The 26879-nt window shown below is 43.9% G+C and overlaps 1 protein-coding gene and 1 long non-coding RNA gene across 3 annotated transcripts in view; one reads left to right on the top strand and one right to left on the bottom strand.

The window, feature by feature from the left end:
* The window catches only part of Prkca (protein kinase C alpha), a 399699-nt gene that overhangs the window by 159649 nt on the left and 213171 nt on the right, over window positions 1–26879 (top strand). The window lies entirely within an intron of this gene.
* On the bottom strand, window positions 7652–15493 carry LOC131917882 (uncharacterized). 2 transcript variants are annotated; one of them, XR_009380764.1, is made up of 3 exons: window positions 15354–15493; window positions 10167–10351; window positions 7652–7876 (listed from the first exon to the last, which is right to left on the bottom strand). It is a non-coding gene; the product is annotated as an uncharacterized LOC131917882 (long non-coding RNA). The 2 variants fall into 2 exon arrangements; XR_009380765.1 differs by having other exon boundaries at window positions 10183–10351.

The following is a 26879-nucleotide window of genomic DNA, read 5'->3' as shown; positions in this document are numbered from 1 at the left end:
GGCTGCCCATCAGAACTAGATGACCTGTCACCGAAATGCCATGACTTTGATTGGACCTGGGCTGGAAGCTTTCTCCCTGCTGGCTACCTTCCAGAATGCTGGTCTCCATGGGAGATCTCTGTCAGGGAATAACCTCAGGTTGCTGTCATCCTGGAGGAGGAACCTGTGGTTGCTAGCTTTTGTATATACTGTTCAGTCTTTTGTACATTCTTGGAGAAAGGCTTTGCCATGCTTCTGGGTCGTACCCAGAGAAAGTGTTGCCCTTTTCATGGGCTTGAGGCATTAAGGTTTTTGGCATGGCCATGCTCATGTCAACAATATACACATTCACTCAAGATTTAATCCACTTCCCACAAAAGTGGACATTAAAAAGTCATTGATTAAGATGGGACGCTTGTATACTGAATAGGTATCTTAAATAACACAGGTGCTCATGGAAGACTTCCTTGATGAAATGGAATTTAAACTGAGCTTCAACAGTGGGCAGGAAACAGCCAAAAGGGAGGGAGGGAGGGAGGGAGGGAGAGAGAGAGAGAGAGAGAGAGAGAGAGAGAGAGAGAGAGAGAGAGAGAGAGAGTTGAAATCTGTGGGGCTTTTGAAGGAATTGTTTCAGATCAGGAGAAATAGCAGGTGGAGAGGCCAAGATGTAGGAAGGAACTTGATCTGTGAGAGCTGGAGAAAGATGAGCATCAGGCATCTTGGTAAGGATTTGGAATACAATCTCAGAAGCAATGGGAGCCCAGGGAAAGTTTTAAGCAAGTGATGTAACGCTACAAAGTGTGTGATGCAGGTTGCTCTGGCCTCCTCTTAGGAGATGTGTTGGGTGAGAGTGGGTCAGTGTCCTGCTGGAACATGGGAAGAAGGCATCAAAGGCTGGAGAAGCACCTGTTCTCTAGACCCTGAGACACTAGTCTGATGAGTTCGAAGCAATGGAGATAGGCAGAAGGAACACATTCAAGAATTATTTGGGAACCAAATAAGTAGTCCTTGGTCTTTATGAGGTCAGGGAGATGGAGATATTGACAATGAGTCTCAGGTTTCTGACCCGAATACTTGGATGGATGGAGGTCCCACTCTAGGACCATGGAGACACTGGAGAAAGAGCATGCATTTGAGAGAGTACAAAGGGAACAGATCATGGCTTCAGTTTGGGTGTGTTGAGCTTGAGAAGTCTGACCCTGAGAAGAGAGTTGTGTGGAGACCAAGAGTGACGGTCTGAAGTGTGTGTGCCCTGAAGATACAGATTTCATGGTTTTGTTAAGTCCGAGGAATTGACCCTGTGGCCTAGAAAGAGGATGCTGAGTGAGATTAAAAGGAGTTAGATCCTAGGACCGAGCTCTAAGGAACTCTAGCCCATTGGTGAGAGGAAAGCCAGGGAGAGAGACCAAGAAGGAGCAGCCAGAGAAGTAGGAGGAAGGTGGTGAGGGAGGTGGGGCTTTTGTATGCTTTAACCACTTCCTGTAGGGTCTGCAGGCCAATTCTGTGATCATGTTTGGGCTTGTGAGACTCTATAATTTGTGGTATTGCTCACAGTATGGGGCTCCACATTCTTAGAGGTGATGTTAAGAGGGGACTTTTTTCAATATAAGAAAGAAAAACGGTTCATGAGATATAAAAAGATATAAGGACTCAGCTAGCCCCGCCTGTCTGATTCACAGCGGATTGTGTATGCTCTTCCAAGAATGTCTACCTCTGCTCTTTGGAGCTCAGAGACACGTGACTAGGGCTTTCTGCAGCCAGGGCATGTGTAGTATCATTCCTTTGTGTTTATGGTGGTGGTTGTACAAGTCTGCTGAAGTCTTAGAAAGTCACAAGATGGTCACACTGAACCGCACCAGCATTGGAAAAGCATTCTGGATATATAACTGCCCTGGATAGTTGGCTGGTTTGGCTAGACTGGCTGGCAGTGAGCTCCAGAGATCCATGTCTCTACCCTCTAGTACACCTCAGCACTGGGACTGCAGGGGCATGCCCACTGTGTCCAACTTTTACATAGGTTCTGGGGATCCAAACTCAGGCCCACATGCTTGTGTGGCCAACACTTTACCCACTAAGCCATCTTCCCAGCCCATATGCTTTTCTGAATAAGTTTCAAATTCACAGAATTACAGGGCTGAAAGGGTATTAAAGATTGATCTGGGTTAATCCTGTTTTATAGTGAGGAGATGAAGGCACATTGGAGAAAGGGCATAAATGACCTGGGTACCATTGTATGCTGTCTTTTGGGCATCTGATGGGTTGGTGATTGGCTCCTTTGGAGAGTAAGTCCTGAAGGGAAGGAGAGAGGGGCCGATGGATGGGAGGGGTGTGCTGTCAGTGGAGCAGGTTGGTAGCATGGATTGGCAATTCTGATCAAATACTTACGATAGTGCCAAAGGGAGATGCCAGTTGCAAGAATGGAAGGATGGGGGAAAATCAAGTTGAATTTATGAGCAAAGCTGCTTCAAGCATTTTTCCCCTTGGAAAATTTTAAAATATTGAATAGAGACTTTGTTCATTGCATGGGGAAGGGTTAGGGTGAGCTGTTTCTACGCTGCTTGCTAATGCCTCCAATGAGCTCAACTCCCAGGGAGGCAGAGAAGTCATAAAACCTGTAAAAATCTACAGATATTGGACCTGCCATGCTGTCTTCAAGAAGGCAGGCACAGAAAAGCCCTGAAGAATGCATCAGCAGTCCCCAAGGGTAGCAGCCTGTGGAAGAGTGCTCCAAGTTCTGAACAGAGGTGCTCCTCGGGGCTCAAGGAGTCACCGTAGTTGAAAGTCTGCTTTAGTGTTTGATATGTCAGAGGAAGAAAGGGCTTCAGGGTTCAATGGAAGGACCCTTGAAGATTCCTCAGGCCAGTTTCTCAGCCTCTCAACTGCTCTGGAGGAGGGATGTTCCATTGCCCGGCACTTGCTCAAAGCATAGAGGGAGAAAAGAGGCAAGCATTTCCTAGAGTCTAAGAGCAACCCACCCTTCAACCCAAGTAAAGGAGAAAAGAGCAGAAAAGGCTTCTAAAGAACACATATCTGGGCTGTGGATTTTTCAGAGCAAGGAGTCACTAGCTGGAAAGTGTCGATGTTGGGGTACGTGGCCCAGAGAACAGGGAGTGCTGTTCCCAGTCTGTGCTGGAAAGGCCAGCCTGGGAGTTCTAGACAAGCAGCCTCAGAATGCAGCTGGGGTTCTGCCCACCACTGCTGCACCCAAGGTTTTATGGGACAGCCCAACGCATTTTAAAAAAGTAGTCCTTGTATAGAAATAGCTTCTTGTCTTCCCCTACCCACTTCAGAGGTGGTCGGGACACAGACTGGTCGAGAGGGAATAGAGCCTCATTTTGCTTTGGCTGTCAGGGACAGTGAATGTGACTTTGCTCTATAGAGGAACCAGGAAAGCTGTTCTGTCTGCAGTGCCATGAACCCCATTGTCTGACAGGGTTCTTTCCCTGACATGAGGGGGTCAGGTGGGTAGCAAGGGTTATGATGGGTCCCGTGGCCCACTGATCTCCAGACTTCTTCCTCTAACTTCTTAAGATTATATCTACTAATGTAGCTCACAAGCTCTCTGTCCCTCTGTCTGGAGTGCCTTCCTATTCTTAGAATATCTCTAGTAAACTTCAGTTATGCCTGTCCACAAAGCCCACTCTGCCAGAGGGAAGTGGTGCATTCCAGCCTGCCAGTATACATGTACATATGTGTGAAAACTATGTGTGTATGTAAGTACACACATGTGTTTATGTATATACATATATTATAATATATATTAATATTAGCACTTTTCAATTATTTTCTGCTTTCTATTTTATCTCTCTGTCTTAAGTGAGAGCAAAGCTGTGAAGCCCTTTCAAAGAGTCAAGACAGTCTCAGTTCTCAACAGTACAGCTCTCAACACTGTCGTGTACAGCCTTCCCCAACCAAGCCTTTAAGTCTGTGGAGCTGGGTGGAAAAATACACTCTTCTATGCCATTTATAAAGAATACAAATACTAAAAAGCCCCATTTATTGTATCTGTACTCTGAATTGTTCATTCTGTACATTGGATGTAGGTATATTGGATCATGTAGTGGTGGATGGTGTCTAGTAGAAAGCCTCCTCCAGTATCTGGAGGGAATATTCTTGCCTAGTATTTGATGAGCTCAGCTGTGCTGTTTGGATGGGCCTTGTGCATTGTTCCGAGCAGCATATTCTGTTTGGGGAGACTGTTCACGTTCTAGCTTATGCTCTTTGTATTTGAACATTGCTGAACAGGATTCAGATGGTTTCCTGGGTCATGGCTATACCTCACCTGGGAGTCAGCCAACATGCTTGCAGACAGCCTCAGAAACCTGTTAATGCTTGCCAGTATGTCTGGAAGGGCACCCAAGGAAGAAGTGAACTAACCTGGGAATATTCACTATGACTTGCCCAGAATAAGTACACCTCAAAGTCTGTGAAATTACCAAGTTTGTCCCACTCAAAGATGCTGAAAACAATGTCTGTCGACACTTTGAAGCAGAGATGGAAGCTGGTGTGCAAATTGTGGCAGAGCAGAAGTGGGATCCCAGCAGAGGCTAGACTCCGTGACTATAACTAGGAGTTGGAGTTTCTTTGCTTTACTGTGACCATGAGTTCACTCCTATGTCTTAGAAATCATTCCAAGAACAAAAGACTGTTATTCAAATCTTAGATGGTCTTTCAATAAAAAACCCAGAGTCAGATATCACAATGAAAGCTGAAACATCAGAGAAACAGAACAGCCAGCCACTAGTTCTTACCTCTACGAGATCCTCAGCCTAAAGAGAGTGAGTTCCTGTTTCCTCACACCTTATATACTTTTCTCTGCCAAGACATCACTTCCTGGGATTAAAGGTTTGTGTGCTTCCTAGTACTGGGATTAAAGGTGTGTGCCACCACTTGTAGCTTGAGTTTTCCTGCCTGGCCCACAGTCAGGACAAATCTCTTTCACCTGCCAGTCCCACAGCCTCTCAGACCCGACCAAGTAAACACAGAGACTTATGTTGCTTTCAAACTGTATGGCCGTGGCAGGCTTCTTGCTAACTGTTCCTATAGCTTAAATTAATCCATTTCCATTAATCTATGCCTTGCCACATGGCTCGTGGCTTACCGGCATCTTCACAAGCTGTTCCTCATCGTGGTGGCTGGCAGTGTCTCTCTGACTCAGCCTTCCACTTCCCAGCTTTATTCTCCTCCTTGCCCCGCCTATACTTCCTGCCTAGCCAACGGCCAATCAGTGTTTTATTGATTAATTAGCAACACATTTGCCATACATCCCACAGCACTCACTGACTGACCTCTGTCTAATCTAGTAGCTGGCTCTGTCCTCTGATCCTCAGGCAAGCTTTATTAGGGTACACAATATATCATCACAAAAGACTGCTGCATTGTTTAAGATTTCACATTTCAAAGATTCATTTAAGATAAAACAAAAGTGTTTGCCGGGCGGTGGTGGCGCACACCTTTAATCTCAGCACTCAGGAGGCAGAGGCAGGAGGATCTCTGTGAGTTCAAGGCCAGCCTGGTCTCCAAAGCGAGTTCCAGGAAAGGCGCAAAGCTACACAGAGAAACCCTGTCTTGAAAAACCAAAAAAAAAAAAAGCGTTTAAAATAAATCTAGAGACAAATTGAATTAGTGGATCTTATCATTTTCTTCCAAAGTGTATTTTTTTAATTTAATACAGATATAAATAAGATGTTTTTTTGTTTTGTTTTGAGAAAAGCCCATTTCATTCTAGCACATTTTAAAAAAAAATGGGCTGGAGAGATGGCTCAGCCATTAAAGGCTAGGCTCACAACCAAAAAAAAAAAAAAAAAAATTATTCCTGGGCTGATAAAGAAAAGTGAGATATATATAAGGTCCAGATACAACAGCATTGTGTAAAGTCCCCCAGGGCTCAGTCCTGGCTGCCCATGCTGTTGAGATCCTCCCTAGACCTTGATTTTCTTATTTACAAATGGGGAGGTGGAGCTTGGTAATCTTTAAAGTTGGTTTTGGCCCAGAATGCCATTCCATTGTTACCAAGAGCTGTGGTGGTGTGATGCATATGCATATGAAAGTGGAGAGTCCCTGCCCTCTGAAAGTGGGATTGTCTTCCTACTTCAAGGATAAGCCAGACAGTGGGGCAGTGGGACCATAAGACTTTGAAGGATAGCTGTCATGGGGGAAGAAACACAGAGCAAATGAGTTGGGGAGAGGAGCGATGTGCCTTTCATTGGGACAATAGGGAGTATTCATGGAAATGGCAACATGTGAAGACATATTGTTTTTCTTTACCTTTCTAATGTTTCTTTCAAAAATAAGTGGACGATATTTTCATGTTCTCCATACTGGGACACATCTCCTGCCTAATGGGAAAAGAGCTGCAGCACCAGAAATCATGTGACATGCATTCCAAGAGGACCTACAATAAGCACATCAAGAGAGATCTGTGCTATTCTGCACACCCCAGTGGGATGTCCCTGGATGAGCCTCTGAGAGAGCCCCCTTTGTTCCCACCCACGGGTGCCCTTCCCCCCCTCATCATGATGCCCTGGGAAACCTGAAAAGGAAGTTATTTCAGGGAAACAAACCCAACACCAGAACCCCACTGCTAATTCTGCTCCTCAGTGGGCGGATTCTCTTATGCACCAGATTCACAGTAACAGAAGTACGTCCTGCATGAGGAGGGACCTCTGTTGTCTCTGAACCACATTAATTTAGTTGCAAATTTAAAATGGCCTAAACGATGCCCGTCTTTATCCTAGGCCTTATGAGCTGCAGGGTGCAGCTGCTGGGTCTCTGGAGGCATCTGTCTCCCTGACCCAGTGAGAAGAGAAACAAATAGTGTATCTGTCTCTGGGTCTGTAGCTGATTAACTAGAAGAGTGTGTGGTATAACTACAAATATATCACTTAATTTTTAACCAGCTACCTGAAACCATGTTTCCTAGGGAGATATCCTGGGGCTTTCTCACTTAACCCAGTGGTTTTAGGTCTCTGTCATCCTAGGAACTTGGACAGAGAGACAGGAGGACTGTTCAAGTTCAAGGTCACCCTGGTCCTCATAACAAGTACCAGCTTAGCTAATAGAATGAGACTTTCTCAAATAAATAATAAACAAAATAATGGGATTTCTTAGTGGTATTTACACGTAAATTCTTTGTGGGAAAGTCTGTGTCTTTTCAAAAATTGAGTGTTCTGCCCAGGGCCTGGCACTGAGTGGAGTGGGCACTTGGGAAGTATTTGCTAAGCCAAGGAGAATCACTTGGTGATGTTCCAATGTCCTGATTTGTCCTCCATTGTCAGGCCTTGGATTACCTGAGTGTTTTCAGCGGCAGGGGATACTCAGTGCAGGGAGTGAGTAATAGTGACAGGTTAAGCCGTGGGTGTGACAACCGGGTGGGCTTCCCTGCTTTTCACAGTAACCACAGAAAGCCATTTTCTTAACTCCTGCAATTCAGTTTTAAAAAACAAAGGAAAAGAAAGTGGACCTGAGCAGCATCTTTGGGCTGGTTTGATTCCAAAGTTGGTATGATGGATTTCTTTCAGGGAGTTTATGGCATACAAGCAGTGATACTGCCCTGGCCTGAGCTGTGTGTTTGCAGGCAGGATCTGATGAGGCAGCCGCTGATGACCCAGGGCTGGATGACACACTGCATGAATGTTGTGTCCATAGTATCACCTGACACGTAACGCCTCAAGTAGTTCATGCCTTTTTTTTTTTCCTTTTGCTCATGTTACATAATCATCACATGTTTCTTGAGCATTTACAATGTGGCAGGTGTTATAGGATGCAGATGTTTAAAAAACATGGCCTTTGTCTTCCAACAGCTTATTCTTAGTGAAACCATGCATATGCATGAGCATTATTATTATTCCCTCAGTGGATAGCACACAGCTGCGAGCGGCTTCTATCAGTTTTCCCACTGTAGAAATATAAAAACCAAGACTCAGGGGTGATGAAGTCCTTACTCCAGCCCAGGAGCGGTACATGGAGCTCTAAGCTTTGAGCTGGATCTTTCCACTTCCAAACCTGTCCTCTGTCTTCTGGTACCATTAGATTGCACAACCAAGGCAAACAGAGAGGCAGTTTTCAGTCAGTCATTCCATGCTTGGGAGCTAAGTCTGGGGTCAGTGTGACTATGAGTTATCTTAAAATGGCAAGAGAAACTGGAAATGATATTAACAGGAATCTCACCCATAAGGGAGTCCAGCAATGTGCCCAGCAGGCGTGCAGGGCTCTGGGACTGGGTAAGAACCTGCGGCAGCTTGCTCTGGGTTCTTCAAAGGGCAGAGAGGAGGGTTTTTCAGGGCACTGAGTTTCTGGAAAGATGTTTCATGTGGCTTTACCCTTAGCTGAAAGCTAGCCCAGAGGCTTATTCCTGGATTCCAATGAGTCACCTTTTTAATAAACTTAACTAATGGCCCCATTCAATTAGCCAGTACCTTCCTCACCCTGGCTCTGTTTTCACTGCTTAGGGAGTTTTCCATCAGTAGAGCCAGGAAGACTGTGGACAGAGACATATCCTGGGGTTTAGGAAAGGGAGGGGCTTGCTGAGGACCTATGATTATCTTCACTGTAGCACTCGCTTATTTATAAAGGGATCAAAGACCCAAAATAGTCACATGAACTCACTTACAAGAGTTGTTTCCACCTTTAGTAGTGGCTCAGAGAGACAGAGCCAATGGGAAGCATGCCCTCACTGCCATCTATGTTATGTGGTGCCAGAAGTTGGGAGTAAACTCCACATGGAGGCTAGACTAGCAAGAGATGGATAGTGGGAGGGTCTATTGTTTTAATTATGTTACTCACTCAGTATATTTATTTTCATAATCCAATATGTTTCTAAACACATTTGTTTAAATTAGAATGGCATAACAATGAGGAAAAACCAGCAACAAAAATGATGTGGTCCTTATGAACCTTGCCACCAGCCCTGATACAGTCCTGACCATACTACTGTAGAGTTCCCAGATATGGTTGATGTGGCAAGTGTTCAAGGCCCCCAAGTCTAGGATGTCATGTCGATGTGGACATCACTGTCCTATTGGCCTCATTCTTGAGTCCACTCTACTCTTCACAAACAGCTTGCTCCTGTCATTTATCCATGCATCAGTGTCTCCAGAGGCAGACACCTCAGCGTTATCCTGGTGTCCCTTTCTCTCCTCACCACTCTCCTCCTTATTGCCTTAGTGTAGGCCTTGTGTTCTAAGAGTTGCTCTCCTGGTCTCTGAGCTGGTTCTCCTCCACATCATCTTGCATATTTTCACCCAGTGGGATGTTAGTTATTAAAAAAAATTAAAAAGAGGGCTGTCTGACAGACAGGTGGCTCAGCAGGTAAAGGCATTTGCCACCAAGCTTGATGATTTGAGTTTGATCTCTGTAACCCACACAGAGGAAAGAGAGGACCAAAGGCTGAAAATTGCCCTCTGACCTCCACACAAGGGCCATGGCACATTCTCTCCCACCACTGTTTCCTGCAAAAAGAACAAATGAGAATGAAAAAAATTTAAAAAGGAAACAAAATATGTGAACCCAGCCATGTCACCGCTGATTAACCCCTCCGAGTGTTGACATGGAGCAGCACAGTGTAATTCCAGTGGCTCAGCTGTGTTACCCAGAGCCCTTGTTCTTTTTCCTCTTAGAGGCACCAGCAGGGTAACACAGGTGGCTTATTAGTAGAGACAGTTTTACGAGAGTCCAGGCCTCAGAGGACACAAAGGAATGTGTTTCCGGGTTTGATATAGCCCAAAAGCCTGAGTTCTTATATAGGATACAAGTCAGGGCTCTCCAGAGAAATAGATTCAGTGGGGTGCATCTACTGATGTATGGGTGTAAAGAGGGTTTTTGTTAGGAATAGATACAGAGGCTCAGGGGCTTAGTCCCAAGATTTGCAAGGTGATTGGGTAAGCTGGAGATACAGGAAGGCAGATTGCCTGCCCTGCCCCAGCCCTGTATTTGTGGCCTGAGACCCAGGAGAGCTGAGGATGTCAGTCCCACCCAGTCTAAATGGTAAGCTTGAGAGCCAGGGAGCTGAGGGCAGGAGAAAGCCCACTTTGAAAGCCTTCGGGCAGGAAGACGTCTGGCTTACTCAGGGGACAGTCAGTCTTTTGCTCTGTTCAGGGACTTAAGGGATTAGGTTGGGCTCACCCTGGTACAGTCTCTAGTTTCACTTCCTGTTGCTGCCACAGAATACCCTGACCAAAGCAACTTACGGGAGAAGGGGCTTACTGAAGGAGAAGATGATTTGTGTGGCCCACAATTGCAGGTTACCGTCTGTTGTAGGAAATTCAACTTAGCAGGAACTGGAAGCCTCTAGTCACAGTGTTTCCATCCACAGTTCAGGGCAAAGAACAATGAGGAGATACTTGCATGGTAGAGCTCAGCTTGCTTTCTCCACCTGGACAAGGAATGGTGCAACTCACAGTGGGTGGGTCTTCTCACCCCAATTAACATAATCAAGAGAGCCTAGCCACCCCCCAGACACACCCACAGGCCAGCCTAGTCTAAGTAATTCCTCCTGGAAACTCTCTTCCTAGGTGCTTTAGACAGTGTGAGGTTGACAGTTAAAGCTAGTCATCATAGCAACCTACTTTCCTCAGCCTAACTATTGCTCTTATCCCCCCCCCCCCAAAAAAAAACCCTCATAGAAACATCCAGAATAATGTGTGACCAAAATATCTGGGCACTCAATGGCCCAGTAAAAGTGACAAAGAAAATTGACCATCACAAAAGAGGAATACACAAGGCTCTACATCTTGGAAAGGGTGAGTCATAGGGGCTAGTCACGTAACCATTTATCACACAAGACCTACTTTGTCTGTAGACCATGCTTTCTTCTCCCCAAATTATATTCATTCCTGTATCTCTCAAACCTAGATTACCACTGTTTGTTGAAAGAGTAAAAATTTCCTATATGTATACAATGAAATATGACTATCTCCTCCTCATGTATGAAATTCTCAAAAATAATGAAAAAATCTTAAAGACTATAAAAAGCTACTGTATACAAAACTAGATATGAAATTTATACTAAGTACTTGCAAATATCATTAAACTGTCAGACACTTTATTTGTGTGTGTGTGTGTGTGTGTGTGTGTGTGTGTGTGTGTGTGTATGTATTTATCAAAGCTGATTCAGATGTAAAGTAAGATGAAAATGTACACAAGGCTCCTATATATTTCATTGAGAATTTAAGACACAAGGCTAATGTACATCAAACCTGCATGGATTGACAAGTGAGTTATTTTTAAAAGCTAGAACTAGCTATCCACTCAAAAGAGACTAAAGTACAAGAGGGTGGAGATGGTGAATTGTGTCTGTTATTTGTAAAGTTCACAAGAGCTTGCTACCAGCAACTAAAATAAAATTTGAACAAAAAAATCATACTAAATAGATTAGAATATTACTTAAACTTTTAAAATCTAAATAAATAGAAGAAAGGATTGAGGTTTCTGGTCCCAAAAGTAAATTGAAAGTAATTACCTAGATTTCTGGAGAGAATGTGTAAAATGTTTCTAGGGGGTTCTCTCAGAACCAGTACTGTCTTCCCAGATTGTAAGGCATGGTCTTTAGGAAGTGAATCTCCTTTTGTTGTTGTTTTGCTTTTTATCTTTTTGAGGAAACAGGCATTTGATTTTCTTGTTAGGGACTTCTGAGTGCTTAAATATTAAGCCCTCACAGAGTAATGCAAAGTCCCTGTTGAACTAAGTGACTGAAAATTTTCAAGTCAGTACACTTTTTTTTTTCAATGTCAATTTGGAAAACAACCCATTGAAGACAATTCTTGTTTTGTCATCTATATGGGATGCAAGGATGCTGGAGAAGAAACTCATGGCCCCTTGATCCACATAAAGAATGCTCCACTGCTGAGCCACACCCTCAGCCCTACTGGAGATTCTTGATTGATAGTTCTTGGAGTTATGGCTGGTTACACAACTGTTTATCTGGAAAGGTTTGCAATAATTCAGGGTTCAAGAGGTTAGGGATAGACAGTGTTTGGTCCTTTTCCTGTCCTTCATTCCTTCCATCCTACATACCTGCCCATACTTAACTGCTTGGGTCTACAATCCCTGCTATTGCTGCTATTTTCTGGTCAAGAGAAATTCATTTGATACACATTTTGAAACACTTGCTATAACTTTTTCCTTTGGGTGTGATGTTTTTGCACATCATAAAACACACCTAAGAGGAACCCCTTTCAGGAAGGCAGTTGGCTCCCTGCTCCTTCTCTGCAGTTTCTAGGGCCCCGGCTGCCCCTCCCCCACCTCTGCTGTAAAGCAAGATGCTTCCTCGAGTTAACATGGAATCTAAATGTTTAAAACATGAGAGTTTCATACTTGGAAATGGTATTCTCTGTGGAGGAGGGTGATTTTAGGTTTCTAGATATTAAACTGTACCATGACTCATTTGTTCTTAAACAAGTCATTCTCCAGTTACTAAAATTAATCACAAAAAAAGACCAGGGAAGCTTGAAAAAGAAGAGGAGTGGGCACGGCAGTCCCTAACATTAGAAAGGCAGGACTGCTCTCTTAGCACTTGCTGTGTTTGAATGATGCGCCAAGATTAGGGCGGTTCATTTTAACCATTTCCTCCCACTAAAATCTGGTAAGTCAGAATAACTTCATGTACAGAGCCAGAAGTGGGGGAAGAAAAATGGCAGGTGTGTTGAAAATTCTGAAATGAGCTACGCATGTAAGTGAAACAGACTTTGTAAATCCACACACTACTGTTAGTTGGAGTTGTACACTCAGGTTGCAGTAAACGGCTATGTATCCAGGAGCCAAACAGTGGAGTGGTCTTGCAAAAAGCCTCTGGAGAAATCTACAGTGTACCGGAGGGTCTCCTCACTTGCTCTCAGTTTTGTCTCCATGCCTGATCTTCTGCATGGCAGCCAGAGTGGGACTCTGCAGCTGTTAGGTAAATCAGTCGCTTCTGCATTGTTCCATTCCCCAGCTATTAGAATACAGCATGGCTCCTACCATGGAGTCAAAGCCCATGGGAGCGGTGACCTGGCTCTTGCCCACTCACTGACCAAGCTCAGACCTTCCCAACGTACATTTACATCTTCCAGTTCCCTGTTTAGATGCACATCCTTGGAGACACCTCTTTGGAGCATTCTTCACGTGTTACGTGTGATGTTGTATTCCTTTATGTATTTCATACTCTCCATCATCACCATCTGAACCATGGCTTTTGTTAACTGACTTTTGTCTGTCTTTCCATTATCATGAGCAGGGCCTTATCTTATTCTTCCATTTAACCTAAAACAATAGCTGGCCCATAGTAGGTGCTTACTACATATTTGCTGGCTAGATGGATGCATATATATTCTTTCTGCAATGGAGATGAAAAATATTACAATGTTTTGTTTGCTTCCTACTTACAATAGAAGGAAATATCTCAGGACTCATAGAGATTTTTTGATTTTTATTTTTTATGACTGTAATGATAGCAATATAGTAATGAACTGGTCATGCCAACGAAGCCAGGGACTTGCCATGTGAGTGGACATTATTTTGAAATAAAAAGTCTATTGTTCATAATGTTAATGTTTAGACTATGTTGTCTTTAAACTATTTAAAAATACAATGTATCTTCTCAATGTTACTTAACCAGAGTATCCAATTAACCATCAGATTCTAAATGCCAACAATTCTGGACACAGGAGGTAAGTGTTGAATTTAAAACCTTGCGAATAGTTTATGTCTAGTAGGGTCTTCACATTGTTGATTATGGCCAGCAAGCAGTGTCCTCTTTTATAGATTTCCCTCAGGAGACTTTGGGTTCTCTGACTAATACTACTACGGAGCAGCAGAGAGTTGTTAAGTCAACTGTGGCTCAGCAGTGTGGTAGAGTTTGTGTAACAACACAAATGATGGCTGGAAAGACAGAGAAATGCTCTATGCTGCCAGGTCCCTAAGCTCAATGTAAAGTAACTGCTAAGATTAGGACTATGGCAGATGTTACGTGCAGGGAGCAAAGACAAGAAGGGAATTTAAGGCATCAAAGCTGCTAATAATTTGATCTTTAGACTGATTTGATTTAGGGATATTTTTACATTTAATCTCGTTAGTACAATATGATTTTGAAAGGTTCTCAAATTCTCACTGAACCATTTGTGCCTCGCTCTGATATTTTCCATGTAATTCTTTGAGAATGTGACAAATTGCTACCAGTTTTTCAGATGTCATCTGCATGAAATATGCCCACCCATCTGAGAGGTCTTCTTTGCTCAATTGTGTGGGATGAAGCTGTTTGGTGCAGATGCTAAGTTATCAGTTGTGAACTGCCGGGAATCAAACCTGGGTCCTCTGGAAGAGCAGCCAACACTCTCAACCACTGAGTCATCTCTCCAGCACCATGAGTCTTCCTTAACGATTACTTTTTCCAAAAATTTTGTTGGTTGTTTCTGCCTGGTGATTGTACTTCTAAGTTGACTGGTTTTGAAAGAGTCTTTTCATTTTAATAATGAAATATTTTGAGTTTTAATAAGTGTGTGCATTAAGTCATGATGTTTTATTTTATATAGTTACTCTTGAGTAGATGTAACAGTCAGTTGGAGCAGAGCAGGTGCATGAATGAATCCACTGTTCAGAAAGCAACTTGGCAACACTCAGAAGCAACAGAGAGAGCATCACAAAGCTAAGGGGGCGGTCCCTACCAGGGCCACTAGGCTTCACACAAAGTGTGATAAACAACCAGGGAAACATCTGAAGGATGTTTCTAGATATTGAGAAACCAGCATGAGCAAAGAACCTGTGGGGGAGCGGGGAGGGCAGTCATGGCAGAAGGACCCAGGAAGCAAGCCAGGAATGGTCAACATGGGGAAATGAGAAGGCTGGAAGAGTCAATGAGAGCTGTCTTTTCAGCATGGTGATGTCTTCTTGGGTGGAATGGTGGGTCTGCCTTTGAAGTCCCAGAGGGTAGTCCTGACTCAGAGCTTAGCATAGTCCCCGAGAAGATGCCCCAACAGATGTTTCTAACAGTAGGAGGAATTCAAAACCAGGAACCCCAAGAGACAGGACAAGATGTACCAGTCCTGAGCTGTGCTGTTAGAGAAGAGCCAGGAAGGATGCCAGATTTCCTCTTCACAGTCCCTTTTTACCCACCCAGTTCTTATTCTTCCTTTAAGAATCAGGTTTGGCAAGTGTCCTCTCAGGAGATTTCCCTGAGCACACCCCCACCTCTCAATGTGGACTTCACCCCCCACCTGCCTCTCTGCCTACATTGGATTGTCTCTCTTCTCCATGCATAGTCCTTGGAGACTTCAAACCACACTGCTGTGTGTCACTGTCCCCATCTCTTCATCTATGGTGGCCTCGTGAGAGCAACGCCATCCTTTCGTCTCATCCTCACTGCTTGAAGGGAATCTCGCTTGTAGGTGGCTCTCAACACTTACCAAGTTAGCAAAGAAACACAGAGACCTCAGTGAGATTCTTCTTCAGTTAACCTTGACATTGACAGAATTTCTGATTTAACTTTGTTGACACCAGCACCATTCTAACAGGCTTTCCCTGAGCCAATCATGTGTGGCCTCTTAGCATTATGGCTGGTTATTGAGAATAAAGAATAACACAGAGTTCTTTGTGCAAGTGCCTTCAAATTGTGACATCCAACTTCCATGCCCAAGAGAGGGGAGAAAATACCCACAGAACCATTCCATGAAGCACTTCATGCATTTCAGTTTGAGTGAAAGACGCCTTCACTGTCCATGTTGAGGATGGCTGTGGACTGTTAAACAGCGTAGACTGTTAGACAGCTGGGATACTGAGAATGGATGTGATCACAATAGTCCTCCAAGTTCCCTCTTTTTTATTGAAACAGAATAACCAGGGAAGAACAAAATGAGCTTTAAAAATAACTTGGTACACATGTAGGTGAAATAGCCTTACCTCCCAGCAGCAGAGAATAAATGGTTCCCAATAGCTTTGTTCCAAAGAGGACCCTCCTTTCTTTCTTTCTTTCTTTCTTTCTTTCTTTCTTTCTTTCTTTCTTTCTTTCTTTCTTTCTTTCTTTCTTTCTTTCCTTCCTTCCTTCCTTCCTTCCTTCCTTCCTTCCTCCCTCCCTCCCTCCCTCCCTTCCTCCCTTCCTTCCTTTTTTTGGTGGTCAATTTAAAAAACAAAACAACTCAAGCAAAAAAGAAGTTTGGTGTTGCCATTTATTTCAGTCCCGTCCAGGAGGGAAAAGCCGAAGGCTGATCAGAGCACAGTAGAAGGGAAGTGTGCGAGCATTGCACACGCTTGCATGATGCTGTAGGTAGTGTATGCTTTGCTTTGAGTAAGTGTGGCTCTCAGAGGGTGGGGCTCTAAACAATCTGAAGAGCCTTCTACCAAACTCCTGTTTTGGATTGCCCATCTTAATTTTATTTGAGAAAAGATTTTTGGTGCTTCCGTGATAGTTTTAGCTTCTAAAACAATGTTGTTTATTTACACATAGTATTTGAACTGTCAGTACTGTACTATTACTGCTGAAGGGTTGGTTTCTTTCTTTCTTTTTTTTTTTTTTTTTTTTTTTTTTTCAAGAATCCTCTCAGGAAAATTGATGAACCTGATAACCTAATTTTAGACCTCCTGAAATTTGGCAGATGGTTGATATTTATAGTGTTCTGAATCAGTTCCTATTAGAGATTTAAAAATAGTTACACATTAGAGAATATATTTAAGAAAGAAAAGGTTTTTAACCCTAAATCTGGTGCACAGAGATTTGTTTTTAGCCTCCTAAGCTGGGTGTGCATTTTCCTAGCGGTTTCTAAAGAGGCTTTTTGTACTCTCTTCATTCTCTTTCCTGTGTGATGCTGCTGTTGTCATGGAAACAGATCTTGGAGTTGCTTTGTTATACAGCGTAAGGGACTCCGTGATATGGAGATTAACCACAGGTTGCTATCATCCACATACAGTTGTGTATGATGCGTATTGTACAAAGCTTAGAACACTGTGTTTTTGAGGACACGTCATTTTTGACATCTGCGTATGAAACATACACACACATCAGGTTGTCAGCCACGGGCTCCATAAAATGTACAAGCAATGGGCACATGGCACTTCTTTTACGAGCAAGTGAATTCTGTCCCTGGTCGAAGCATATCTTATTACTACATATCCAGTTAAGGGCAGTGCCTTGAGAAAGGAAAGCTTAGATTTTTTTGGTTTTTTGTTTTGTTTTGTTTTGTTTTTGTTTTTGTTTTTGTTTTTGAGTGCCATAGGAAAGGAACAAGGCCTCAAGTAAAGGGGATTTCTGTTAAAAATGTCCAATCTTACAGAAGTGAAATTGGCTCCGGAGATGAAAACGGTCTGTGTACAGTATGTTAGGGTGTGCTCAGAGCTCTAAAGTTAGAATGGTTTATCAGCAAGTTTGCACGTGGTAAGATAACTCAATCAGATACAAAAGCAAGGCACTGTGGTGTGACGTCGTGGTTTGGGTCATCGGGGTGTGAGGGGGGCACTGTGTGACGTCATGGTTTGAGTCATCGGGGTGTGAGGTGGGCACTGTGTGACGTTGTGGTTTGGGTCATGGGGTGTGAGTTGGGCACTGTGGTGTGAGGTTGTGGTTTGGGTCATCAGGATGTGAGTTGGGCTCCTCAGCACTGGGAGATGCAGTGGGCTGTCACTGCCCTGAGACTCAGTGTCCTTGGCCTCGGTTTTACTCACCTTTGGTGGCATTCTTCACAGTTATACTGAGAATGTAATAGGGGAATAAAAGACTTGCAATGTCTGGTGTTTGGTGTATGTTAACCCTACCCCCACACACACACACACCTCCCAGTCCCTTTGGTGTTCCTAGGGCAGTGAGACTGCAGCCTCAGGATCCCCTGGGAACTTTCTAGGAACACAGAGACACAGGTACCCCGGTGGGGCTGGTCACCAGGCTTTCCGTGTGAGTCGCTGTACTTGAGAAGCTCTAGTACACTTTCCTGGGCAATTTTGTCACTACTGCTGATGTTGTCCTTGGTGGTGGTGGTGGTGGTGGTGGTGGTGGTGGTGGTGGTGGTGGGTCCCATTGGGGGTCAAACCCACAGCATGCACATGCTAAATGCATGCTATATTACTGAACTATGTACCCTCATGGACACAGATTTGTCTTGGACATGATTATGGTTCTTGTTGACATTTAAGGCTTCAACCAGCTCACCACTGAGCTCATCTACTCCAGTGTTCAAAGAAGGTATGGGATGAGGTGGCTTTGGACTCTTGAGTTGTTGGAAGAACAGAATGAGAACCTCTATATGTTTATCTTACTATCAAAGAGCAGGGTAAACTCCAATTTTCAAAGTTGGTTGCTATTTACCCCTAAATTTCAAGTGTCTGGATGTATAGTCTATAGTCAGCTCATACTTTGGGGTAAGGCTGAAGAAGTACTTGTCGATGCTGTTTCTGAATTCTAACGCTAATCATTTTGATTTCTATGTGACTTGGTTTCTGGGCCTTGCAAACCAAAAGGTTTATCCTAAGCTTACTAGGAGAGAGCATGTCCATTCCCAAATGCAGTTACTTTAGAGACAATAAAATTTTTGTGGGCCTGCCATACCTGATGTTACTGACTTTAAAAGCCCAGTTTTAAAAAAGTAAGTCCTGTGATAATTTTAAAGTCTACTGGCATTGGGAGATAAGAAACCTTCATTTATGAGACATTTCAGATACTGTATGACATGTGGTATTTGAAGAACTCTCAGAATCTTCCTACTTGATAACCACAAAACTGTAGCTTCAACTAATTTTGACATGGGGTTTTTCTAAAACAGTCTCTGGGCTCCAAGAATGTGGCATAAAGGACTTGGTTAGGTTCAACTGTTTTCTAAGAAAAGTTGAAGTATAATTTTCCTCTGCGATGGCTATTTTTGGTTGTCAACTTGACTACATCTGGGATGAAAACCAAAACTGGAGGGCACACCTGTGAGGGGTTTTTGCTTAATTTGAAGTAGATAGAACCACTTCTAATCTGGATTTTTTAGTGAGAAGACTTATCTTTAATCTGGGCCATACCTTCTGCATCCAGCCTTGTGGACTGAGCAACTACTGGATTCTTGGACTTTGCATTCACAGCCTGCCATTGTTGTAGTAGCTGGGCTGCAGTCTGTAAGTCATTCTAATTCATTTGAATTCTAAATCTCCTTTTGATGTATATAATATATATATATATATTATATAAAATATGAGAGAGAGATTCATTCTGTAAGTTTTGTTACTCTAGACAACCCTGACTAATATTCCCTTTCTTGGCTAATTAAGATGATTAAAAGTTATCATCCAGTTAGGGAGGGATAAATCTAGCCCAGCTGGGCCCAATTGGGAAGATGCATATGGAAAGAAGCCTAGCTTAGGACAGACTGGGACTCCTCACAGGAAAGGTGTTCTCGGGCTTATGGATTTGGACCATGTATGTAGGAAGCAAAAATGAGGTCTGTGATTGTTCTTTGGAAGGCAAAAATGCTGGCTCAGGATATGGAAGACCTAGTTTCTAGCTTTAGCTAAGTCTCCAATATGCTGGATGTTCTTTGGAATAAGATACTTATGTGAAGAATGAATTCAGAAACAGACTCACATTTAGCTCTGTAACAGACCTCAGCTAATGTGAATTCTCTCTTTTTTTTAATGTGTCTATATGATATGTAGTGTGTGTGTGCATGTGTGTGGGTGGGTGCACATATGCCATGGTGTACATGTATGGAGGCCAGAGGACAATTGGGGTGTTTATCCTCGCCTTATTTGATGCTGAGGTTCCTGCTCACTGCTGTGTATGCCAGGCTAGCTGGTCACATGCTTCCAGGAATTCCTCTGTCACTACTTCCTATTTCCCCATAGTCCAAATTTGGCCTTTATTCTATATGATGGAGAGAGGAGGATTTCTACCTCATCTGAACCACAGATCTCTCTAGCAGGAAGCCCCTCGGTAAAGTGGAGGTAGATTGTCCTCATGTCTATGAGGAATACTGTTGGGAATACCTGGTACCCAGGACAAAGCTGAGAAGCTGGCTGCCTCAGGATGGGAATACCTGAGCCTTAATAAAGCCTGCCCTCTTTGTTTGTAAACTTTATTTATTATTTAGTGATACCTTATTTGAAGCACCTGTCGGCCTCACAATTGTTCTTTAGCTGAGGGTAACCTTGAACTTTCAATACTCCTGCTTCCACCTCCTAAGTACTATAATGTAATGCCATGTCGGTTTTTATGTCATGCTAGGAATTGAACCCAGAGCTCTGTGCATGCTATGTAGGCACTCCCAATTCCCTAGTCATATTGTTATGACTTTTTAATCTCTATTATGCTGTACAAAAAAAAAGAAAGAAAGAAAGAAAAAAGATTTCGTGTCTGTTGACAAAGGCAGGAGAGACGTGGCTCCCAGGGGAAGCAATGGAAATTCAGGCAGATGAGCCCAGTACAGGGCAAGGTAAAAATGAAGACAGAGTTGGAAACTTCTTGTGTACTCTCTCAGAAGGTCTCAGCCCAGGGTTTGATAGTATCTCATAGTGTAAAGTAGCCAAGGTCTTCCCTTGCAAGTGGAGAAGTCCTTTAGGGAAGGGGGACCGGATACTCAAAACAAACTGGACACATGCTGAGGGAGGGTAGGGTAAGACAGAGTTCATGGGTAAAACAGTAAAAAGCACCATGGCTATTCTGAAGGAACAGGTGACATCAGACCATCTGGTTGGGTCTGTCGTTTGCTGGTGTATAGTATATTCATGTGGCTCACTTAAAAATCAAAGTGAGGTCAGGTATGGTGGCACATGGCTTTATCCAAGCACTCTAGAGGCAGAGACAGAGGCAGGTGGATCTCTGTGAGTTCAAGGCCAGCCTGATCTACATTGCAAGTCCCAGGATAGCCAGCACTAAGTAGGGAGAGACAGAGACAGAGACAAAGGCTGCAAAGGATGAGCAGGTAAGGCAGTATCTACTGTGTGCTCACGCACAGAGCCCCAGGCTCTGCTCCTGTCCTAGGACCTAAGACCTTTAGTGCCACATCTTCCCCAGCTCTGTCACTGCTTCTGCAGCCATTGTCCCCTTCTGTCTGGTTTCAAACAGTGTCCAGAAGTTGCTATAGAAGATCTGAGGGGAAGGGTCTAGAGACCCCCTGAAACAGAGGGGATGTGCTCTATCGTGTGTGGCCCGAGTCATCTCGGAAAGGTTGGCCTTTATTAGATTATGGTCACTGTAGCTGGAGTTTTCTCCAGTCCTGCCTGGCCCACGGTCAGGACAAATCTCTCTCACCTGCCAGTCCCGCAGCTGCTTAGACCCAACCGAGTAAACACACAGAGACTTATATTGCTTACAAACTCTATGCCATGGCAGGCTTCTTGCTTGCTCTTCTTCTATCTTAAATCAACCCATGTCTATTAGTCTATAAGTTGCCACGTTGCTCATGGCTTACCAGTACCTTACATCTCGCTTTTCATGGCGGCGGCTAGCAGAGTCTCTCTGCCTCAACCTTCCATTTCCCAGAATTCTCTTCTCTTTTTGTCCCGCCTATACTTCCTACCTGGCTACTGGCCAATCAGTGTTTTATTTATTAACCAATCAGAGCAACACATTTAACACACAGAACATCCCACAGCAGGTCACACTGCTGTTTTGGCTTCAAGAAAACAGAAGCAGGTTCATTCAGTCAATATAGGTTTCCAGAATACAGGGAAGTGACCCCCAAACTCAGCTGCACAGTTGAATCTTGTGGGTCACTTTCTGGAATGAGTTCCACTGGATATTTCCCCACTTACATCAATGTCCAGCCCAGAAAGACCAGGATGAAAAGTTAAGAGAAATGTAGGCCTCTATCTCAGCACCAAACACACTTTCTAGTTCTGTGACCTTGGTCACTCAACCTCTTTAAACCAGCTTCCTCATCTGAGGGCAGAGAACATAGGGTTTAAGGCTGAATTTAATGAAATAACACCCATGAAAAGCTTGTTGCTCATATCACAGAAATCACTCAGAAAAATATTGACTAATTGCTATGCTTAACCAAAAATTTGCACGTCAGGTGCCAGCTCAGTGCCATGGAAGTATGCAAAAGATCAAAAGAGTCATGCACCCTGCCCTGTCAATTGTGTGGCTGAAACAGCTGGGAGAAGCCAGTGCACATGACTAGCCAGTGAGCCCTGGGACAGAGACCTCACAGTGCAAGAAGGTGCCAGAAGGATGTAGACTGTGTTCAGGAGGGCTCCACATGGTGCTGGAGGAAATGGAAGAGGGGAGAGGCTTGAGAGACATTTCAGAGCAGGCATCAGAGGGGACTCATTACGAACAGAAGTACTTTCTGATGATGTCAACACATCTAATAGTAGACTCTGACTAATTGCTATTTATAGCTGCTTGTATTCAAAAGCTTGTTTGTGCCGTAAGTGAGGCCGAAAAAGAATTGTCAGCTGAAGGGGGTGGAAAGCACTCCAAGCTTAGTCTGCTCTCCAAAATTCTTGAGCCATCTCCATACCTAACTAGCTGGGTGACCTTAACCCAGCCACCCTGACTCTTTTCCTTCACAGTCCACAGGGTGCAGGATGGCGGTTGTGCTGAGGAAGCAGATAACTGCTCAGGGCTTTTGTGTCTGACATTCAACATCCGTGCTTGACGAAATGCTCTACACTTCTCAAAAGTGCTGGTTATATGTGCATAGGCTTCAATCCCTTCTACTATGTAAAGAGGCCGTTGTTTCATGGAAGACTGCTTTTCAGGTCCAATGCATGCCATTGGGGTTTCTATAAAGAATGTTTGGGCCGGGCGGTGGTGGTGCACGCCTTTAATCCCTGCACTCGGGAGGCAGAGCCAGGCGGATCTCTGTGAGTTCGAGGCCAGCCTGGGCTACCAAGTGAGTTCCAGGAAAGGCGCAAAGCTACACAGAGAAACTCTGTCTCGAAAAACCAAAAAAAAAAAAAAAAAAAAGAATGTTTGGGCTTCTGTTTGGCTGTATAGACAATATATTTCATTGTGCTTCTAGATGTGTCTTCCTTTATCAATATCACTTACCTCCTCCCGCTCCAGAGTCTTCTGCCAAGAGATCATATCATGATGACTATGCCACCCCTTTGCACAGAAATAATAAAATATGTGATCCTTAGGTGTGTATAATGTATTGCAAAGTAGCCACAGTTCTCTTGTAACATGTGTTTGCTCCTCCATCCATCAGGAGGTGGGATCTATTTCCCTTCTCTCATAGTCTAGCAACTGTCACTTTCTTGGACCAGTAGAAGGCAACCCAGGTAGAATTGTGGGGGTTCTCAAGTGAGGCTTTCGGAGACACCACAGTCCCTTACCTTACCCATTCTCTTGGAGCTTCTTGGAAGCGGCCTTGCCCGTCCTCTGTGGGTGCCCAGCTGGGAGACATTTTACGACAGGGTACTCTTGAGGAGTAAGGGATAAGAGATATTAGATAAAAGGATAGAGGGGAGAGAAACAGAAACACAGGATAGTCTCGGGAGGGCCTGCATCCTTATCCACCTGCCCCTTCTGTTGCTACTAAAGGGCTTTTTATAGGAATGTCAAGGGATGGAGCAAAAGACCTCCTCCTAGCTCAGCCAAGTGTAGACCCTTCCAAACACCTTGTAACCACGCACATGGTCAAGCCATCCTCTAATGTAGCCCTGGGTGAATGGGTGAAGCAAGCTCAAATCTCACTAGGAAACCTTGGTGAGCCTCCACAGTCCTCCCCAAGATGAGAGGCCTATGGAACAGAAAGGGGTTTCTGGAGAGGCTCCCAGGACAAGCCAGCACTGTCCTGCCAGACCTGTTAAACCCCACCCACCTCCACAGCAGCCACATAAACTCCAAGAAGCTCCCAGGTGCCTGCAGCTGCATGAATTTTTCTGGCTTTAAATGTCAATCAGTGCCAGTGCAAATGGGTTCTATTATTACTAATTGAAAGTGGCAAATATTTATGTGTTTCTCACTATAGATATTGATATATTTGCCATCTGTTACAAGTGCTATTGGTTTTGGAAGGTTGGCGTAGGAAAATGCCTTTTGCATTTTAAATCACCCCCCTAGAGGCAAGTGTTTAGAATAGAATCAACTAAAACTTGCTCTCTAGCTATCTTATGCATTTCACAGAGAGAACAGTTATGCTGTATGATGTTGTTACTCAGTGGCAGAAGATTCTAGAGCCTGTGGTCTTGCTTCAAATGGGTGCACATCATCAGAGTGTTCTTGGAAAGCCATGAACTTAGGATAACCTGTCCAGTGTTTGGTTTCATTCTGGAGACTGAGACTTTAATTTTTATTACATTTATTAGCAGCACCATCATCATCATCATCATCATCATCATCATCATCATCATCATCATCAGTAGGACTAGTTGGGGATGGGCACTCACATGCCACAGCATATCAGTTCTCTTCTTCCACTATGTTAGTCCTGGAGATTGGACTCAAGTCATCAGGCTTGGCAGCAGATGCCTCAACCCATTGAGCTGTCTCACAGGCTCTGAGACTTGTTGCTCCAGTAGAAGTGTTGATAAATGTCATGACTCAGCCACATCAGAAGCTATGGATACCTGTCCTCATGACTTAATACAAACACGTCATGACTTCGCTCTCCATATGCCTATCTTCTGTTCCCTCCACCTCCTGATTGAGCCTAAGTTCTCCTGCATGCCAGGCAAGCATCTAGCTATATTTCTAGCATTCCTTCTTTGTTTTCAAAAGTCTGTTTCTTGTGTGTGTGTGTGTGTGTGTGTGTGTGTGTGTGTGCGCGCGCGCGCGCGTGCGCGCACGCATGTGTTTAAACTCCGAAGAAAGGACATGAATAATCCCTACTCACATAAAATGTGTAAGAACGTTATAAACAATATTTTATTTAATGTTCTTGCTAATGACACTTCATGTAAACAAAACAACAACAACAAAGTCACCATGGCTGCTTATTGTCTTAATGATGATATATCATATGGTATAGGGAATGATCTAAAAATGACACATTGTGATGGAAAATTTTGAGAAATTGCATGTGCTAATAACTATTTGGCCATACAGAGACTCACTGTGTGTAGTGGAAAAAAAAAAAAACAACTACGCATTACCAAGATGAAATGTTGATAAAGCTTCCCCCACCGCCCCCTCCTCCCAGAGCTGAGGACCGAACCCAGGGCCTTGCATTTGCTAGGCAAGCACTCTACCACTGAGCTAAATCCCCAACCCCTGATAAAGCTTTTTTGTTGTCTTTTTTCTTTGAGACCTGGTCTCATATAGTGCAGGCTGACCTAAGACTCACTCTGTAGTGGAGGTTGGCTGGGAACTCCTGATCCTCCTGCTTCTGTAGTGCTGGGGTTATAGGCATGTACCACCCTGGGTGAAATTAATTAATTCCTTTTTATATAGTGTTGAGAATTAAACCTAGAACCTTGTACAAGCTAGACAAACATACCACTGAGCTACAGTCCTGCCCTAAGAGAACACTTACTAGTGGTTGAAATTAGTAAAACAGGTTTCAAAGTAAATATATAGTTGAAGTGTGTGTGTGTGTGTGTGTGTGTGTGTGTGTGTGTGTGTGTGTGTGTTTCCCAGAGAGATGGTTTCTGTGAAGATGATTGGATGGCTCTGAAATAAAGCCAACAGGTGGTTTGCTTCATGATAAATTTGTACCAATTTGCTGTGGTCACCTAATGAACCACCACATAATTCTGTGGCTTTTAACCATCTCTTGCTCCTATAATCTACAAGTCCTATGAGAGCTGGCTGGTTTTCAGCTAAGCTCAGCTGGGCTCCTCAATGTGAAGGTGTGCATCTACCCTACTCCTTGGGCTTCCCATCCTCCTAGGCTGGGAAGTCTTGTGTCCTGGGCTGTCACAAGCCCAAGACAACAGGAAGAAGTATCACTTCCCTCTGAGCTTGTAATGGGGATGCTGTCACCTCTTGTCACATTGGCCCAAGTCAGTCACAAGATAGAGCCTAAAGTCCAGAGACAACGAAATGCGTGCTGTTTTTACAGGTGCAAATGTCAAAGAGGGAATGAACAAAACAAGGAGTGGAAGACGTGAAGCTAGTCGTCAAGTCTGAGCGGTAGGAGAAAAGACAAGCGTTGTTAAAGACGAACAAAAAGATAAATTATGCTGGAGACAGGCAGAAGTAATTTAAGAGACACTATTATCTGCATATCATTGTACCAGGGGTTGCAAACTCTTGTTCACTGGGCCATCCTTCGAAGGCCTAGCTTTGTGAATTATGTTTTGTTGAATCACCTGCCATTCCCATCCATTTCCACACTGCCTGTGTTGTGTGTAGCTGTCAATACAGCATGCATCTGAGAACCTCAGACAGAGGTCGCATGGCCACGAAACTGTAGGTATTCACCACGTGTCTCTCTGCAGATAGGGTTTGGTGCTCCCTGTCTCACATGATGTACGTGAACAGTTGAAGAGAAGTGAATTCAGCTGTAACGCTGCCTCCCGTGCTGCTCCAGTCCCTTTTAGGGCTTTTCTGCTATGCTTTGCATTCTGACTCTGTGTGTTTTTATAAAACAGTTGAAATAAAGAGATAATACATGCCTGATGCCTGGCTTTTGTTACAGGCAGCCAACACAAATCACACCTGCGAGCTATAATCCTTCAAAGTTCACAAGTCTTGGCAAATTGCAGAATGCAGAGCACAGAGGAGGGAGCTAGTTGCTAATTTTGCTTTTGCTATTAATGTTTTATGGCTGTGAGGGTCATTCATGATGTTAGACAATGGGGCCATTGTTTCTGTTCTGCTGAAAGACAGTCTGATTGTGTTTTATAGGACATGCCGCAGACCCACTCTCCCTGCTTCCAATGAGAAATGCTTCAGTCCTTTGTCTGCCCAAACCGCCTTCTGTCAGCTTTAGGGTTGAGCAGGGGGTGATTGTCCAGGGCTAATGGGTTAGTATATATATTCAGGCTGCTTCCTATTTTCCTTTCTTGCTCTATGTATGTATGTATGTATGTATGAATGAATGAATGATGTGTATATATGTGCATGTATGTATTTT

The sequence above is a fragment of the Peromyscus eremicus genome, chromosome 8a (genome assembly GCF_949786415.1).
Source record: "Peromyscus eremicus chromosome 8a, PerEre_H2_v1, whole genome shotgun sequence".
NCBI lineage: Eukaryota > Metazoa > Chordata > Mammalia > Rodentia > Cricetidae > Peromyscus > Peromyscus eremicus.
This window is presented reverse-complemented; position numbering and strand designations above follow the sequence as displayed.